This window comes from Hyperoodon ampullatus, assembly GCF_949752795.1.
Source record: "Hyperoodon ampullatus genome assembly, chromosome: 15".
Classification (NCBI taxonomy): domain Eukaryota; kingdom Metazoa; phylum Chordata; class Mammalia; order Artiodactyla; family Ziphiidae; genus Hyperoodon; species Hyperoodon ampullatus.
In genome coordinates, this window is record NC_136928.1 from 45,412,620 (window position 1) to 45,430,974 (window position 18,355).

Consider the following 18,355-nt stretch of genomic DNA (forward strand, 5'->3'; position numbering starts at 1 on the left):
TTATATGGAGGATGATGATAAGTTATTCTCCATTCCCAGCTTCTTCAAACATTTAGGTGAGGAAACAAATTATTTTTTGGAAAGCTCCCTTAGTAACTGATATATTATACTACATGAGATGGTGTCCACTGGCTTCCATTCTGGTGTACTGGGGTATTTATTAGCTGCAATTTGATTAAATTTCATTTCAATATAATCTGTCATAAAATCCCTAAAGCAATTCCCTCCTTTCATCTTTGCTAAATTCAAATTACCTCATATATTTTAAAATCTTTTTTCCTGTTCTTAAGAAAGCAAAGTGGCTTCCTAAAGCTTACAATTTAAGCATACATACATATATATATATATATACACACACACACACAGACACACACCTATATATATGTATGAATATATTCGCTTCTGAAAATACTCTTAGAGTTGATTTCTTAGCAAGCAAGGATTAAAGGTCAACATTTCATTCCCAAACCCTTTCCTCTCAAGGTAATTTAAATAACAAATGTAAAAACCTTCTTCAGTTTGTGGCCAGATTGTTGCAGGAGGCTGTTTCTCCCAGTCATCAGTTAAATAATAAACTCTGTCTGATACTCAGGAAGCAAACAATGAGAAGCTAAATTTGTGTCTCCTAACAGATGTTTTCAGCCGGGAAAGCACTGATGCACTTCATGCAATCTTTTTCCAAGCAAATCACAGATTTTTTTCAAGTTCTGATCCATATTCACAGGCTCAGGAGCTGAAATGTGAAGGAAAATAATGCCAGGAAGAAAGCCCATCCTGTGGGTAATGCTTCATGGCACCGACTACAGCCAGCAAGGAAAGCTGAATATCAGCCATCAGTTTACCACTCAGTGAGTTGTTGTTGTTTTTTTAACATCTTTATTGGAGTATAATTGCTTTACAATGTTATGTTAGTTTCTGCTGTATAACAAAGTGAATCAGCTATATGTATACATATATCCCCATATCCCCTCCCTCTTGCGCCTCCCTCTCACCCTCCTTATCCCACCCCCTATGTGGCCACAAAGTACCCTATCCCACCCCCTACGTGGCCACAAAGCACCAAGCTGATCTCCTTGTGCTATCCGAGCGGATTTATTGGGGTACATGGAAGACAGAGTATATACTATAGAGGATGCCAACACATCCTATAGAGATGGTTTAGGACAGCATGGTCAACATTAAGCTTTTAAAGAATTCAGCAGAGTTAGTAGCAAGTACTTTAAAAATCTGAAAAGTGGGGAAAAAGAAAATTAAAAAATTCTATGTGTCTGTTCTATTGCATTAATAGTGTCCAAATTTTTTTTTAAAAGGGGAGGGAGAGTTTGCTGTGTTATCTGGTAACATCTAAGAGGTCCATAAAGTGGTGCAGATCTCTGAAGCGTAATTCTAGCAAAGCAATCAATTCTTTCATGGTCTGTATTTTTCCATGGAGTTCAACTAAACTCTTCTATCAATAAAATAGCATGCAAGAAACACCATTCCACCTCTCAAGCACTAAACTAGAACAAATATTTATGTGGTAATATGGCCTGCAAATTTTCAGCTGGTAAAATAAACCATGGAAAAATACCTACAATGAATTGGTTGCAAGAATCTCTGGGGATTTAAAAGTACCTTCTACAAATTACTTCATCAACCTCCAGAAAAATCCGTAAAGACTTCTATGCCCATTTTATACAGAAGATGTAAAGTTAGACAGAGGCATGAGTTCGACTGGCACAGGTACAGAAAAAGTTGATGTGATTTTGTTAGTTTTGAGTCATGAATCTTCACAGTCCTTGAGTATCAGGCTTGAGAGACTTGGGTCTGTCTACATTGGTCATACTTTCTGGTCAAATATGATACTCCAACATTCATTATAAGCAACTCATGGAGACTCTAAAGAGACCTCTAATAAAGTCTCCTGAGTGGTGAGTTAGTGCCACCTGTCTTAGTATTGTTGTCTTTTCCTCTCTTCTTTCTAAAACATTCAGTCTTGTGCCCTATGGAACTATTTTTTGGCAGCAATTTTAGGTATCCTTGTAGAATGTGGTGAAATATGAAACAAAGAGTAACCAGTTTTCATACCAATCTATGCAAAATACCAATGTGTTCATTGTACTTTGTTCCCCTTGTGTAGTTACAGAGGAAAGGTCAAGAGAGCAATATGGCAAAGTGGTAGGGAGGCAGACTTTGAAAGCACACCTGGGTACAAGATCCATTTTCAGTATTTATTAGCTCATGGTCCTGGGAAAGTACCACAGAAAGGTTTATGTGCTATCTCATCCAGATCTTTTCTAACCTTCCAACTGAGATCCAAGTTGAACCTCATGTTTCAGCTTTCATTTACAAAGTGTTTACACCAGTCATTTACAAAATAGGTAGGGAAAGCCTGTTTGTTGAATAGTGAAAGCAAAGAAGAAAGTGAAAACATGTATCTAACAGTTATGTCTCCTTGGCTTACTTCTTCCTAAAGCTTATCAGAAGACTGGGAGTGTGCTGGGAGACTAATCTTTATTAGTATACCTTCTTAGTTTTATCCAGTGAGAAAACATTGGCAAATTTTTCTATCAGAATATTCTTCTTGTTAGGTCTAGCTAGCTAGAAAAAACCTTACCTGTACTTTATTACATATTATTAATCAAAATATATACCTAAGCAAAAATATATCAGCTTTTTAAATTTTTCCAGGGGAAATAATCAAAACAGTATTCTGTGGCAAATTCTCCTTGCCATAGGCTGACATTGGCTTTCCTTTTTCCTCTTTGTCCCCAAGGAGAAGGATAATCACGAATGCACCTTTAAGAAATTCACTTGAGAGCGTGTTAACTCTCAAAACTTCAGTTTCTTCACCTGTGACACAGAGGGACTACTGAATTCATAGGCTATTTGGGAGAATTAAGTGAGTCAATGAATGCTAAGTACAAAAATGGATAGATAGTAAATAATAAATGCTAGCTTTCTAACCAGTATCACCTTCATCACTAGTATAACTCTACCAGATACCTTCATTTTGCACCTCCAGATCTATTTCCACCCTGCCCTGTCCGGCCCGTTGCCCTCAGAGGCTGACCTTGCCTCTGGCTTCAGGTTTGAGTCCACTGACAAGGAGCTCTAAAAGGAGGTCAGAGGAAAGACCATCCTATATCCTCCTCACACTCTTGAAAATAAACCCTTTTGGAGTAATTTTGAGTGTGCTACCTTTTCCTAATGGGACTCTAACTTATAATAAATTCATCTTTCTATTTGCTATCTTCATAGCAACATTTAACATTATAAAGGAAACATTGTTTAGATAATTAGCTAAATGTATAAGTTTTCATCCACATATATCATTTGTAAGAGGAGTCAAACTAAGTAAAATTTGATTCTATTCAGATTCAATTATCACATATGTCTAAATTATGATTTCAGCCAAGCAAGAAATAAAGGTATTTTAGCTGATGCTCAGGAAAGGTACAGTTTTCCTGTGTTGAAAATGAGATTTAATATAGGCCTTTAATCTGATAAACATTCTGCCTTAATGGCTTCTTTTCCAATGCCTAATATGGACATTTCCATTGTTCATTTTAGGTGCTTAAAGACAATGACAATTCATTCTCTGTGTCTTATTCAAAACATTGACGCTACAAACCTTCTAAAAGTCTGACTTTTTATTCTTTTAAAAATATTTTCATTTGTTGTGACATTTTTCTAATAACATTTACCTATTGATACCATGACCTGTATCTTGTCTTACATGAAAAGATCAGTCCTGGACACAAAAGCAAGAGACTTAACTTTTAGTTGACTCTTCTAGTTTGTTGTCCATTGTTATACAGATGTGCCCCTTGCCACGCTGTTCCTCAATGTGCCCATCCGTTAAATAGGGCTGTTTTATGACATACCTATCTCCTCGGACTGTTTCAAAGTTAACATGAGATAATGTAGGTGAAAATACTTTAAATGTTACAAATGTCAGGATTTATCAAATGAACATATTCAACTTTGTGTGAGAAAAACAACTGTACTGCTTTTTATTTAAAGGTGCGTGATGTAAATAATTTCGTGTACCTGAATTAACAGAAAGAAAAAGTGATTCAAACACATGTAACCTGACAGAATTTTTTGGGGACCAGTTTTGTCCATCTCTAAAAGGAGCTTTGCTAGGAGTTATCCATTGCAGTTAAAGCTCTAGAGTGAATTATCTTCATTCCTAGTTTTGGTTTCTCATTGCTTCCAAGAAAAAACAAAAGAAGGTATAGACAGGTCAGCCTGAAAGACCAAATTCTTAAAAAGTTGTAGTTTGATGTAAAAAAAAAAGCTAAGAATATTTTTCTCTACAATTGCTCCACCTGAATCTACAACAGAGGGAATAGTATACCCAATAAACAGAAAATACCCAGAGAAAAATATGCCCAGTTTGACTTTGGTTGGAAGAGTCCAGATTCATATAGAAAATGAATATATACATTATATTTACAAGTTCACAAATACCAGCATGAACTTCACATATATTTGAGTTCAATATTGACCTCTCTAAGCCTCAATTTCCAGATTTCCTCATTCTTTCAAAATAAGTGCATTCATTTTTTTCAAACTTACTTTGTGCCAAGAACTGCCCTAAGAGCTAGAAATTCTTTGTTAAATCTTTATCCGATCAAGTCCTTGGACATGTGGAGATTGCATTTTAGTGGTGGACAACAGAAAATAGACTAATACATGGAAAAGGTAAATTTAGATAGTGCTTAGGACTGTGAACAAAACAAATGGAGGTGATGTAATCAACAGTGTCTGGCTAGAGGGACTAGTTAAGATTGGGTGGCCATCAAGAAAGTCTAAGGAAGTGATATTTGACTCGAGATGTGCCTGAAAAGACAGAGCCAATCAAAGGAAGATTTGGAGGCAGAAGACTCCAGGCAGAGGATATGACCCCCCTCCCCCTCCAAAAAGAGCATGAAAACCTGAAGGCAGGAGTAAACTTGGCACAGTTGGGTAAAGAAGACTAATGTGATTAAGGGGGAAGAGTATAGTACCGGAGATAAGAAAGGTAGGCAGGGGAAAGCCCATGGAAGGCCTTGTGAACCAAGGTAAGGGGTTTGCATATTATTTTAACTGCAAAGGTTAACCATTAAAATGTTTTAGGAGATAAATGGCATCCATTCATTCATTTGTTAATTATATAGTACCACTGGTATGCCAGGCATTGATCTAAGCTGAGGATTGTGCAGCTACCAACAAAAATTCCTGTGTCTGACCTATGGAATGTCCCTCCAGCCGCCTTCAAGAGGATCATTTACATAGGAACAAGGTCAAATTGTTGGGAGCCTAGAGTGGTAACTCAGGCAAAAGATAGTTGGTTGTGGTTTGACTCAGGTAGGGATTGAAACAATAGTTTGCCTAAATCATACAGGGCTTTTAGTCATTATATCATCTAACACTAAGTTGCCATATCATAAGTGCTCAAAAATTATAAATATTAGTGTTACAGAGCAGCAGAAAGGATCATTCCTAATTCCACTGATTGTAGGGGTGAGAAACTATCAACCTTTGTTGGGTCAGGAAGAGAGGAACAGAAGCTGCAAATAACTGGCTACTTTTTAACAGTAACTGGCATGGCTAAGAAATGGGTAAGAATTGACAACAAGGAATATTTACACATGATCAGTGATCTCTGAGCACCATTTGTTATTCTCTGGATGAGGGAATATGATAGGATGGAGGAATGGAAAAAGATATAAATATTGGAGTGATGTGACTCATAATGGCATTCCAAAAGTGTATTATTTATTGTGGATACTGAAAAAATTACACAATCAATTCCAAGTTGTTTAGAAAAATGAAATAGCAGTTAGGAATTTTTTTGCTTTATATCTCTTTGACAGATAGAGATATATATCTATGTATCATACACATATATACATGCATAAATATATACACACACACGTATGTGTGTTGTGTGTGTTTATTTTACTGAACCATTTCAATTAAGTTGCAGATCCCACCCATCTATCCCCAAAATGCTTCAACTTGGGTATCCTAAGAATAAAGGCCATGCTCCCACATAACTACAATAACACCATTATCAAAACATCACTAGTATCACTAACATATAGCCCATATTAAAATTTCTCCTATTACTCCAAAAGTTATTTTATAACATTTTTAAAAAATACACGATCCAGTTAAATTTCCACATGGCATTTGGTGGTTAAATTTCTTTTAGGTTATGCTGATGATTATCTTTGAATAAATTGTTACATTGAAGGTTACAAAATGCTGATTTAAAAAATATTTGTTTCTATGCTTGTTTTTGAAAATGACTTATTTTAAGCTATAGCAACATAGTAAAATATATTTTCAATGTCAAGAAAATATGAAGAAATGAATATGACTGATTTTTTTCATCAAGCAAGGAAGATCTGTGCTGAGTATCTGTTAGTTTTGTTTTCTTGGTATACCTTTTTTTTTTCCCTTTTCCATTTCAGGTAGTAGAGCCTAAGTTTCTTTTATGGAAGCCACACAATACTGTTCACATAGTTTGGGGAGGAGGGGCATTCCCTCCCCTCAACCTAAGAATAGAAACATAGCCCATGCCTGAGGAATGAGAGAAGTCTATTCCCTCAACTACAGAATAGGGATGGACAAGCCAGCATCAGTTCTGGGATCTTGCTGGAACTATTAGAAAGGAGATGTTTTCTTTCTCTGGCATCGTTATATGTAGGATAACTAAGGCAGGAAATTCATAATTACTTCATGTAAACAATTGGCCTAAAAAAGCAGCAAAGGAAAGCATTTACAAGGTAAGAGGACACATAAAAATTGACTGTTGAGGTACTCATCAAGCCCTTGGACCCACCCACTGCTGGAAGTGATCTACCTCCAGACCTTCCTCCAAGTTAACCCATAAATTAATTCCCTTTACAGTAAAAGCCACATTGAGTTGGGTTTTTATTTTTTGCAACTGAATCATCCTGGCTAATAATATACTTCTTAATCTTTATAAAGTTTAGACTAGAAGAGGCCTCTGATGCAAGCTCCTCAGTCCATAGATCAAGAATCTAAGGTCCAAAGAAGTTTTGAAAACTGGGAGATGATCCATCTAGTTATTTGCAGAACTACGGCTAAAAACGAGGTTTCTACACTTTTAGTCCTTTCTTCTACTTCTTGCAATTTGGCTCCAAGGTTTATTCTGTGTCAACCATAAAAGCTATACACTGATTAACTAGATTTTATTAAGCTTTGTGTGAGCAAATCAAAGAAACCAGGTAACAAAAGTTTTCTTCTGAAAATAGATCCAGTGTTTTATTTGAGCATAATACTTTCTATAATTATTAGAATCTTTAATATCTTAGTAAAAACCAAGTTCAAAATCCTCCAACCAAGGAAAGTATAGACTACTACAATGCCATTCATGCAACTGGTATATATGCTGCTGAAGCGAGCACCATTCATGCAATTGGATTTTTTTAGAGATGCAATCACCTATAATATGTGACTATTCTACTACTATTTCCAGTGCTTGCTGTCTGCAAATATATTCTGTTCTACAGGGAACTGTAATTTCATGACACTTCATTTTATTAGCTATTAACTACATAGCTGATCCAGATATTTGCTATTTTAAGGAGAAGAAAAAATAGAGTACATTTAAAAGTTTCATGTAATACTGTTTAAAAAAAAATCTTTGGGGCTTCCCTGGTGGCGCAGTGGTTGAGAGTCCACCTGCCGGTGCAGGGGAAACGGGTTGGTGCCCCGATCTGGGAAGATCCTACATGCCACAGAGCGGCTGGGCCCTTGAGCCATGGCCGCTGAGCCTGCGCGTCCGGAGCCTGTGCTCTGCAACAGGGGAGGCCGCAGCAGTGAGAGGCCCGCGTACCGCAAAAAAAAAAAAAAAAAAAAAATCTGTGATGATTAAAATTTTAATTCCCCAAATATATGGTATCTATCTCTTTCTTTCCCCTAAGGTCACTTATTTGAAACATAGATTTTGTACATCATATAGTTATTTTTTGTTAATTTTCCTGAGAACATTGCAGAAAAACTAATATCCTGATATACACATATACAATCTAGCAATCTAGAAATCCAGCATTTACCTCAGACTCAAGAAATAACACTGTTCCGTGCCAGCTGCACAAGGGAGTAATATGAAAACAACCATTTGTTTTGTTTCATCGTTTTCTGGAGCAAGCTACCCACAGGGTACTTAAATAGTTGATTTTCTCTTTTGCCATCTCTCTAGGCTAATGACAAAAATATATTCAGCTACCAAGAAACTAAATAGGTTATTTATGTTTCACTTGTCGAATCTATATTTTTCAAATATCCCCTGAGCCAGATTTGAGGAGGCAGTAAAGCTAGGGTGGGATATTTCACACACATTTAATTTGTAATTCTAAAGAGGTACAGTTCTTTTTTTCTTTTTTTTTTTTTTTTTTCTTTTTTCTCCTCTTAGTTCTGCTGGATTTCTATGATGTCAGCAATAATATCGGCACTGTTGTGCTTTGAATTGTTTCTGTGGAATCCCACAGGGTAAAATGGGCAAATTGAATGACTTTAATTTTCCAGTAGGAGACTGTGGTCTGTTGGCTCATCCATATAATAATAAGTCTCTGCCTTTCTGCCCGCTGCTCCCTCATTCCTAAATCACACTATGCATGCAGTGTCTACATGGATGACAGGTCCCTGGAAAAGGACTGACCAACTCTCCTTTTTCTTAGGTGTTTTGATTATTTCTTAAAGCTGACCACCAAGAACTTCTTTATCTAGCAGAAAAGTAATACTTTCAGGTATTCTATTATTAATAAATTCTAATATTAATACATTCAGCTTATTTGGATGCTTTTATTATATGAGTACTCAATGAGCAGTAACTCCATGCCAGAGTTTATTTCCTCCTTACTTTCAATATAAGCCAACTTCTCTACCTGTTATCATAGTGCTGCCTTCTCTCACTTATTTCTAGTCTCAGCCTGATGTCACAGTATTCATCAACGACAGGAAAGGAGAGGGAGGTACCTGTTCAATTCTTTCTGATGAGTAAAATTTCAATTGTATGTTGATGCCTTTAAGAAAATGGGAACTCTGACAATGCCAGCTCTACCAAACCAAAAACTTCCATCAGCTACCACAGTTAAAAAGGCATGGGGTTCTACTGATGACAATATATTGGGCTAGGTACAATGCTCCCACTGAGAACTTAAAATGTCTTGATTACAGTATTTTAAAACATCTTTTAAAGTGCATTTATTCATCTACAAGAATAAAAAGACTCCTTTGAGACCAAAATCTTGGTAAAAACAGAACCCAAAGATGTAAACAGAGCACTGACGTTGGCTTTTGCTTTATAGTCTTCACCAGCTCCGACTGATTTTTAGTTTTTATGTTCTATGAGTGCAGGTGGAGAGGTGGCAGTGGAAAGAGACATAGTTGAGGAATCTACTAAAGTGGAGCGTCTAACAGAAGACCCCCACAGTTAACTGGTACCCCACAACACCTATCAGTTTAGTAATGATGGCCAGAAATAAATCTCTGTCCCTTCTCAAGGGGAAAGCATTGAAAGCACCTGTCTCAAATCTTGGCACTGGGCTGGGAAAAAAGAAACCTCCCCTGAAAATGCATACCACAGCTGGTCCTCCTGATGGTAGGTAGCGGTAACCCTTAATCCCAGAATTTAGTTCAAGCTGATCCCAGGAAGGTAATACTCTGAGGTACTTATCAAAGACAGTAGAAAATACACTGTGAATCACCATCTTTTAACCCAGATGTCAAAAGATCCCAATCAAAAAACTTGCCAGGGATATACATACAGTCAATAATCACAAAACTCATAATGAAACGAGGTGGCATGAGCAAAGCCAGCAGAAACCACAGACATTATAATCAAAACTGTAAAGGCACAGATGTTAGATTTATTGCAAAATTAAAAATTAATGTTTAATATGCTTCAAGAAATAAAATAAGGGCCTGAAAATAAGAATGAGCATGTAAGATTGCCAAAACAGTTTTGAAAATGAACCAAAGAACATTTCATAATAAAAATTATAATAACTGAAATTAAAACTCAATGAGCATTTTATATGAGATGGGAGAAAAAGTGTTAGAAAACTGGAAAACTCATCTAAAACTATGCAGAAATCAGTGTAGAAAAACAAGACAGAAAATATGAACAAAACATGGATGGAGGAAAGTGGCCTACCAAATACCTAAGTTTTAGAATGTAATAAGATAATGGCTGATAAAGTTCTTGGAACTATCTTTTTATTGCGGTAAACGGGCCTTCTCTCACTGTTGTGGCCTCTCCCGTTGCGGAGGCGTCCGGACGCGCAGGCTCAGCGGCCATGGCTCATGGGCTTAGCCGCTCCGCGGCATGTGGGATCTTCCCGGACTGGGGCACCAACCCGCGTCCCCTGCATCGGCAGGCGGACTCTCAACCACTGCGCCATCAGGAAAGCCCCCTGGAACTATTTTTAAAGCCACCATTTACACTCAGTTTAGCAAAGAGGAATAAATTTGAAAACCACCCACATCTAGACATAATACAATGAAATTTCAAAGCAACAACCAAAAAATTTATCACAAATATCAACATTATATACAACATTATAACTGCAGTGAATAAAAAGGCTATTAACAACTTTATATCAATATAAAACTTAGTTGAAACAGAAAAATTATAAGAAAAAGCATTAAAAAATTAACGAAAGAAATATAAAGCTTGAGTGACCAATGTTCATATCTATCATACCGTGACAAAGAACCCAAGGCAAGAATTGCCAAAAGGAACCCCTTATAAGCAGACTCAATTTTGCTTTTCTTCCACAAATACCCCACAATATGAATACGAATGTAATGTGTTCTTTGTAAAATGGCCCAGCCTCATCTCATTACACCCAAGACTAGACTTAGACTGTTCCTCACAAATTTAACTACTTACAGTTTGAAAATTCCAAGCCATCCTTTGTCTCTGGGCTTCGCCTGAGCTGTTACTTCTGTCTGAAACCTCCTCCTCCTCCTCTTATCCACTTCCTGCTTCCTTCAGGGAACTTCTGCTCATCATTCATGATGCAACTCAGGTGTTGCCTACTCTAGGCGTCCTCTGTAGCTTCCCCCACCTGATCCGCATCTTGAATAATGGTCTCTCCAGTTGTTATCCATAATTGAATGAATGCCTACCTCTGCAAGCTTTTATCAATTGTTTTATAGCCATCTATTTCTTTGTGTCTCTCCCAGCCGACTGAGAGCTGCTGAGGACAGTGATTTTGACTTTTGATCCTTTGATTTCGTGCTGCTCAAGGTCTAACACAGTGTTTAAATATAATAGTTCATATCAATTTGTTCCATAATTCTATAATAAATGAACGCAATTTATCTTGATATTATTAGCCCTTTAATTCATCCATCTGCTAGCTCCTGTCAACAAGAACTTTCTGCTTGATTTCCCTGTAATTTTTTTGTGTGAGAAAAGAATGTATCTACATCAGAAGTGAATATCTCATCTGATTAATGGTCTGCCATAAATTTAAAAATTGTCATTTTGGCTTTTACATCGATGTCTCCTGAGTATGCTAAGAGTGAATCAGTTTTCTTGAGCCAGTTTCGAAGAGCCAGGACCATAGTATACTGACCAAGATAAATGCCACCTGTTGAGGGTTTGGGCAGGCAGCCAGATAGCTTTTCTTTACACAAATCTCTGCAGCTGGAGTCCCCTTCCATCCAGAAATTTCCTCACAGCATTCTTCAAACTATACTAGAAGGAATATAAGAAAAATTAGGTTTCTTCTTTTTATTGCAGATATTTACATTCTACTTGATTTGAGGCAGCTCACATTAGGGGATAAAGGCAGGTTTTGGTATCAAGCAGACTTCAGCTCATTTTGGCTCTGACACTTAGTAACTGCATGTTCTGGGAAATTTTATAGCCTTTTAAAGCATGCTTCTCATTTCTAAATAGGACAATAATCTCTACTTCACTTGCTGTGGAGATTCCATGTGAACATTTGGCCCATTGCCTTGTACCTGCTAGGCCCTCAGTTGGTTCACTTCCCTTCCCCACTGAGTTATGAGCATGCTATGGCTTCCTACAATAACTGAAGTGCATGATTTTTTTCCTGCTAGATTATAAGCTTCTTGTGGGCAAATGCTTCCTCTTAACAATTTTGCACAGTATCAAACCTTGCACACAATAAAAGCTCAATAAATTTGGTGAATTCCCATAGTTGTATCATCTTTCCAAGTAGATATATGCAGGAAACTGCTTTTTTTTTTTCTTCTTTTTTTTTTGGCCATGCTGCTCAGCATGTGGGGATCTTAGTTCCCCAAACAGGGATCAAACCCTCACCCTCTGCAGTGGAAGCTCGGAGTCCTAACCACTGAACCACCAGGGAAGTCCTGGAAAACGCTTTCTAACAACATGGATTTGGTTTCTACTTTAACAGTAAACATCTAAGAAGCATTTGATGGCCCGCAGCTGTGTTTCAGAACCAAGTTTACCTCACAGACTTCACACAGCTGGTGTTGGTTTTTGACTTTCTGGCATGTTCAACCGCATTCATCCACCACTTCTGCCTATGCTTATGTAATGCAGAACTCCAGACCTCTCTTGCCTTCCTGGATATCTGCTAGTCAGCCTCATGTTCTTCCCTATCTTTCCCACAACCCATCTCTGCTTTATTTCTCCTTATAAATGAAATACTTAATGTTATCTAAACAAAATACTCTCTTCCACAATACAATTGCAAAATATCTAACTAGCTGAAGGCCTGTTCCGCCAGTTTTTCCCAGAGCACAGAGGGCCTCATTCCTGACCTGCACCCTGAACTCCTTTCAGGATGTGTTGAAAGTCAGTGACTGCAGTGGCTAATGACTTAATCCTTGTAGAGGCAGATGGCAAGTGCCAATTTTTAGTTGTCAGCAGTATTAAAATGGATCTATTTTAGGTTAAAAAAAATCAAGTTGCAGAAGTCTTCAAAATATAGAAGCATCAAATTTGAAATATGGATAGTTGTTTCATGATTTAAAATCTCCATATTCTTGGAATTAATATTTTAGTTTTTCATGCTTTCCAAAATAATGAATAAAAAAGTAGTAATAACTGCTTGGGATCTAAAACAGATGATTAAAGAATTATCATAAAATCATCTGACCCAAAATTATAGAGACACTGTTAGGAAAAGTTCCAATTATGTCCACTTTTAACCACAGTTTGATCAGTTTGATTTAATGGAAACTTTTGATATAAACTATTGTGAAAGTTAAAACATTATTATCTGCAGCTCAAGGTAGTTCATCCAACTGATTATCCTTTGTCTTGAGGACTGCAGGCTTCACATATCTTCTGCCCACTCCTTCCTTAAATTTTCACTGCCTACTATAAGTCATCATTGCCACAGAGAACCCATTTTCCGTACTTTTACTGTATGTCGTTGACTTACTCAAATCCATTGCTCGGAAATCTTCAATAACTAAATATTACTTGAGAAAAACCCAAAACCAATAACCAAACCAACAAACAAAACCTCTTAGCTTTGGTTTCAAATCCAGTCAGGGAAAACAAAAAACACCTCTGTTACAGAGATCAATACAAATGACCTATTATAATGCTAATGAAGAGTTGTGTACTTAAAGGAATGCCCTAAAATGAGTCCTGGTGAGCCAGTGAAGAGGCAGAAGAGCCAATTTACATTACAGTGCAAGCCATGCTAAATATTCATGAGGGTTCATTTTGAGAGGGCACTTCCATCAATAATACTAAAGATGACACCTAAATTAAAAGAAACTACATAGCATGTGGAAAGAGTATACAGGGTTGAGCCCTAAGATAGGCAAATTTCTGAAAACTTGTAGAGATTTGAAGTAGAAAGTAAGTCAACAAGCTTTTCCAATTCAACCTCCGGTGTTAAGAGTGTACCCTTATATTTCTAAAAACAAAACTTAGGTTGTAATATATTATCCTATATTATCCTAATCTACAGAGATTAGAGTTTGGACACATCCTTAGGAATATAGACACTTTAGTAGGGCTCAAACAAACTGATTTAAAAATATTTTCAAGCATAACATGTTTTATTACAGAGAGGAAAAAAGGAATGACCAATCATGGAGGAAAACAAGCAGTGGGAGTTATTCGGCTGAGATTACTTGCGCATGCAAATGCTACCAGGTAGCAGGGTCATCTTGAATTTACATTATCAATTCTCTCTCTTATGATCTGAGAGGAGAATTAGGTAAGTACCTCCACTGGCAGTGAGAGGGCAAACTTAGGCCATTTCTTGAAAATAGAAAGACAGCTGAGAAAACAGTGCTCATATCAAAAAAAAAAAAAAAAAAAAAAAAAAGAAAAAAAGACAAATAGACATGTTCCCAGATTTCATTTAGATTAAATATTGTAAAGATGTAAACTGCATCCAAATTAACCCATTTTTAATGAATTTCAATAAATAAAGAGGGATTTTTGTTATGTCAGGTTTTTAAAAAGTATGTAATAGAATGATAATGCAACCACAAAATGATGAGAAAATATTACTCACCATTGGTGAGGATGAAGAGAATATGGAAATCTTTTATAATACTGTTCTTAACTTTTTGGAATTAAATTTGATAACTGGTATCAATAGGTTCAAAATCATGACTATCCTTTCTTCTAGTAATTACACTTCTAAAACATTATTCTAAGAAAAATAATCAGAGATGCTCATGAAGATTAAATACAAGATAGAGCTTCACACCAATAATGATAAAAAAAAATTGGAAACAAAGCTCCCATAGGAGTTCGGCTAATCTCTAAAATTCATCTATATAATACAATACTAAGAATTGCTAAGAGTTATGTTTTAGAGTTTAGAGGAATGTAAGGAAAATGTTAAATATAAGGTTAAAAAAATAAGTCTAAGACAGCATCTATAGTATGATTTATCAATATGATTTCTCTCTCATTGTGTGTGTATATATATATGAGAAGAGAGAGGGAGAGAGAGGAAAGAGACCAAATTGAAAGAATGTTATCATTGGCAATTACAGGTTGTAGATTTTGATTTTTATCAGACAAGAATGAGTACAGAAAGCTACATTTTGTGGAAAATGACATGTATCACCTAGAAAGGCTCTCAGCTGCAGGTAACAGAGGTTTAAACAGAATAAATATGACTTAAAGAGACATCTGCTTAAAGAAAAAATCTGAATGTTGTCAGTTGTTTCTGGCATTGATTTAGCTACTGAACAATGCTATCAGGGCCCCTGATTCTATTTTTCTGCTTTGCTATGCTTAGATTGTCAGTTTTTATCCTTGTGCTTGTCTCATCACAGTAGCCAGATGGCTACAACAGCTTCAGCCATTACATCTGCATTTAAGGCAGAAGAAAGAGACTAAGGAACAACGCCAACCATGTCTGGTATCCTCAAAGAGAGAAGTAAAAGCTTTCCCATAATCATTCTCTTAAAAAAATTGACTTTATGTCTCATTGACCAGAAGCGGATCATGTGGTCAACTCTAGATTCAAAGCTATTTGATAAAAGGAGGAACTTGAGTACCACAAATGACTTAGACCAATGGTTCTTAAACTTGGCTGCACACTTAGGTCAGTGGTTGTCAACCAGAATTTTAAAATATGAAAAGTATGTGTCTGTCTTCTGGGTAGGTAAGAAATGGGAAACAGTCACTGACAAAATCATAAATTATTTTAGTGGTTCCAGATGAAAAAATAGTCTTTCTCACCTTATTCTAACCCTTTCATATTAGTTGCTGGCAAGGCATTTAATTGCTTAACCCAACTACTTCCTTCATAAAATACACTGAAGGAGAACATTCATTTCATTTATCATCATGCTAGTCTAGGAAAATGAGAAAAGATGTTTATATAGGAGAAAATTGTGAAACAATTTGAAACAGGCCAAAATCAGTATTAGTTTTCTTCTATGAAAATTCAGTGTTGTCTAGGAACACTCTTCCAGGTTATCTGATTTTACAAATCTCTATGTCTTTCATTATCTTTGAGCAATTTTACAACTTCATAAGTTGAAAATAACTGATATGAATACAAACAATTCTTGTTGATAGACATATAAATAAATTTTGTTTGGTGGAATTATAATTAACACCTCTCCTTCTCCTATATGTAATATATCAGTTTACCATCTATTTTAGATTCATTCTTATCTGCTAATATATTGTGGTTCCTTGAATTCGTCTTTGAATCAGTTGTAACATTTTATTGGTTCACTCCTTAATTAATGAGGTAAATAAACTGTTTGATGTTGTATGAGAATCATGATTATACTCTAAGTTGTTCTTTAACAGTTGAAAAATGCAGAGGTTGATAGGGAAAATGGAAAATTTGACTTGACTGTGTGTCTGAATTAGCCTTACAAAAGTCTGATTTATTATTATAAATAAAATCAATGGTTGATTCTACTGTTATAAGTAGGAGATATTTCACTGACAGTTTGAAATCTGGATTTAAACAAATAGAAACAATAGCAACAACTCAACACAAACCTGCAGAAAAAAGTAGTTACAGAAAAATAATATCAAATTTATCAAAAGTTCATTTACATTTTGTGCTTTGCAGTTCTAAATTCAGATGAACATCATCCTCTTTCTTTCACTGTTTCTTTCACTCTGTCTCTCTTTTCTAGGTTAATAAGAACAACAACAAAGACAGTATAATACTTAAGGATTCTCAATGTGACTCCAATTTCGGCATATTTGTTTTAAGAATTGGCATTAGTTTTTCATAAAAAAATAAGGAAAACTAAAGTCTTTAAGTTTTCTGAATTTAGAAGAAAAGTTTATAGAATTTTAAATTTTATCCAAGAGTAGTGTTTAGGACTTTGGTAGGAACTTTTAAAATGTGCCTGTATTGCCAAAACAAACAATTAAGCTGTTTTTTAAACTCTGTTCCATGATATCAAGTATTTGATAAATGGAAAATAAAAACAAAACTAATGTATTCATTCACTCTGAATTGTTCGTGACTAAAGGTATTGTCCCTTCTAGGAAAGGAGCTTTTTAATCATTAACGGTGGGGTTTCAAGTACCCTAGCAGTTCAGTGTCAGCTGTTTTGGGGGGGTCAACATACACATTTCATTAACTTCCAAGCTACATCATATAAACTTCATTTTATTTTGTGTAGTATACACTCTCTGGTCTGTGTACTCACAATATTCACTCTTTGGTCTATACAAAGCTTGAAATACTCTTTGGTCTGTACAAGGTACACTTAAGTAATCTATTTTTACAACAGGGACATTCAACATGGGTCTAATAATGTGAATAAACTCTGGACAAAATTGGTCAAAATACCAAATACTTTTGACCCTTCTGGCTTTAGCCAGTCAGTGTGAAATTTAATTTATACCAATATGCCTGAAGATTTGGTGAAGTGGAAAACAGATTCTCCATAGGGACTAACTTACACTATAAATTTTTCCCAACTGTAAAACCGGGACTGATGGAATATTTCAATTGTAACAACAGAAAAAGTCATTACAGAACAGTAACCACAAAGAAAAGATATGTTCCCTCTAGAATTCTTATAACGTGTAGACTAAGATTGGGACCAGCTGAGCCAAGGATCCATCTTGCTCTTAATGAAATCTGAGCCAGATCAATTGCATGCTGGGAGCATCACTGTTGGAGATAGCTCTGTGGCAAATGAGTTTCTTGAATCACCCAAGTGGATCTAAAAGCCATTTACCTGAACAGTTGGAGTCATTTTGCTGGTTTGAATGAGGTTTTAAAAATAAAAACAAAAACAAAAAACCTGATAATAGCTCAGCTTATCTACCTTGCCAAAAGGACAACTGGTACATCTATGTTTAATGAGATGAAGGGTACATAGAATGTTTTGTAGACCATGTTTGGCAATGTCTCAAGAGAAAGATATAAGTTCTATCTGAAAAGCTGTTTCTACACAGTCATGTTGGAATCCTAGAATTGATGTAGACATCTCAGGAAGTTGATGAAGGGAGGGAAGGACAAAGTCATGTGGGTAGAGTCTATCTCCTAGGGAACCTCCCTCATTTTATCCAATTTTTAAAAATCAGTGTTCTACAAAATATTTCTTTGTTCAAAGAGTTCCACTGCTAAAAATATTATACAAGAACATTCCTCTAAGTCAGTGATTCCCAACAGGGGCTATTTTCCCCCCAGGGGACATTTGATAATGTCAATGATATATTTCGGTTGTCACAACTTGGGAGTGCTATAGGCATCTAGCTGGTAGAAGTCAGTGATCCTGTTAAACATCCTACAGCACACAGGACAGGACAGCTCCACAACTAAGAATTATCTGACCCAAAATGTCAATAGCACCATGGCTGAGAAACCCAGCTCTAAACCAGATGTATGATTTCCATAACAGCTCTAAATTCTCCTTAGAATAGTCAAAAAATATT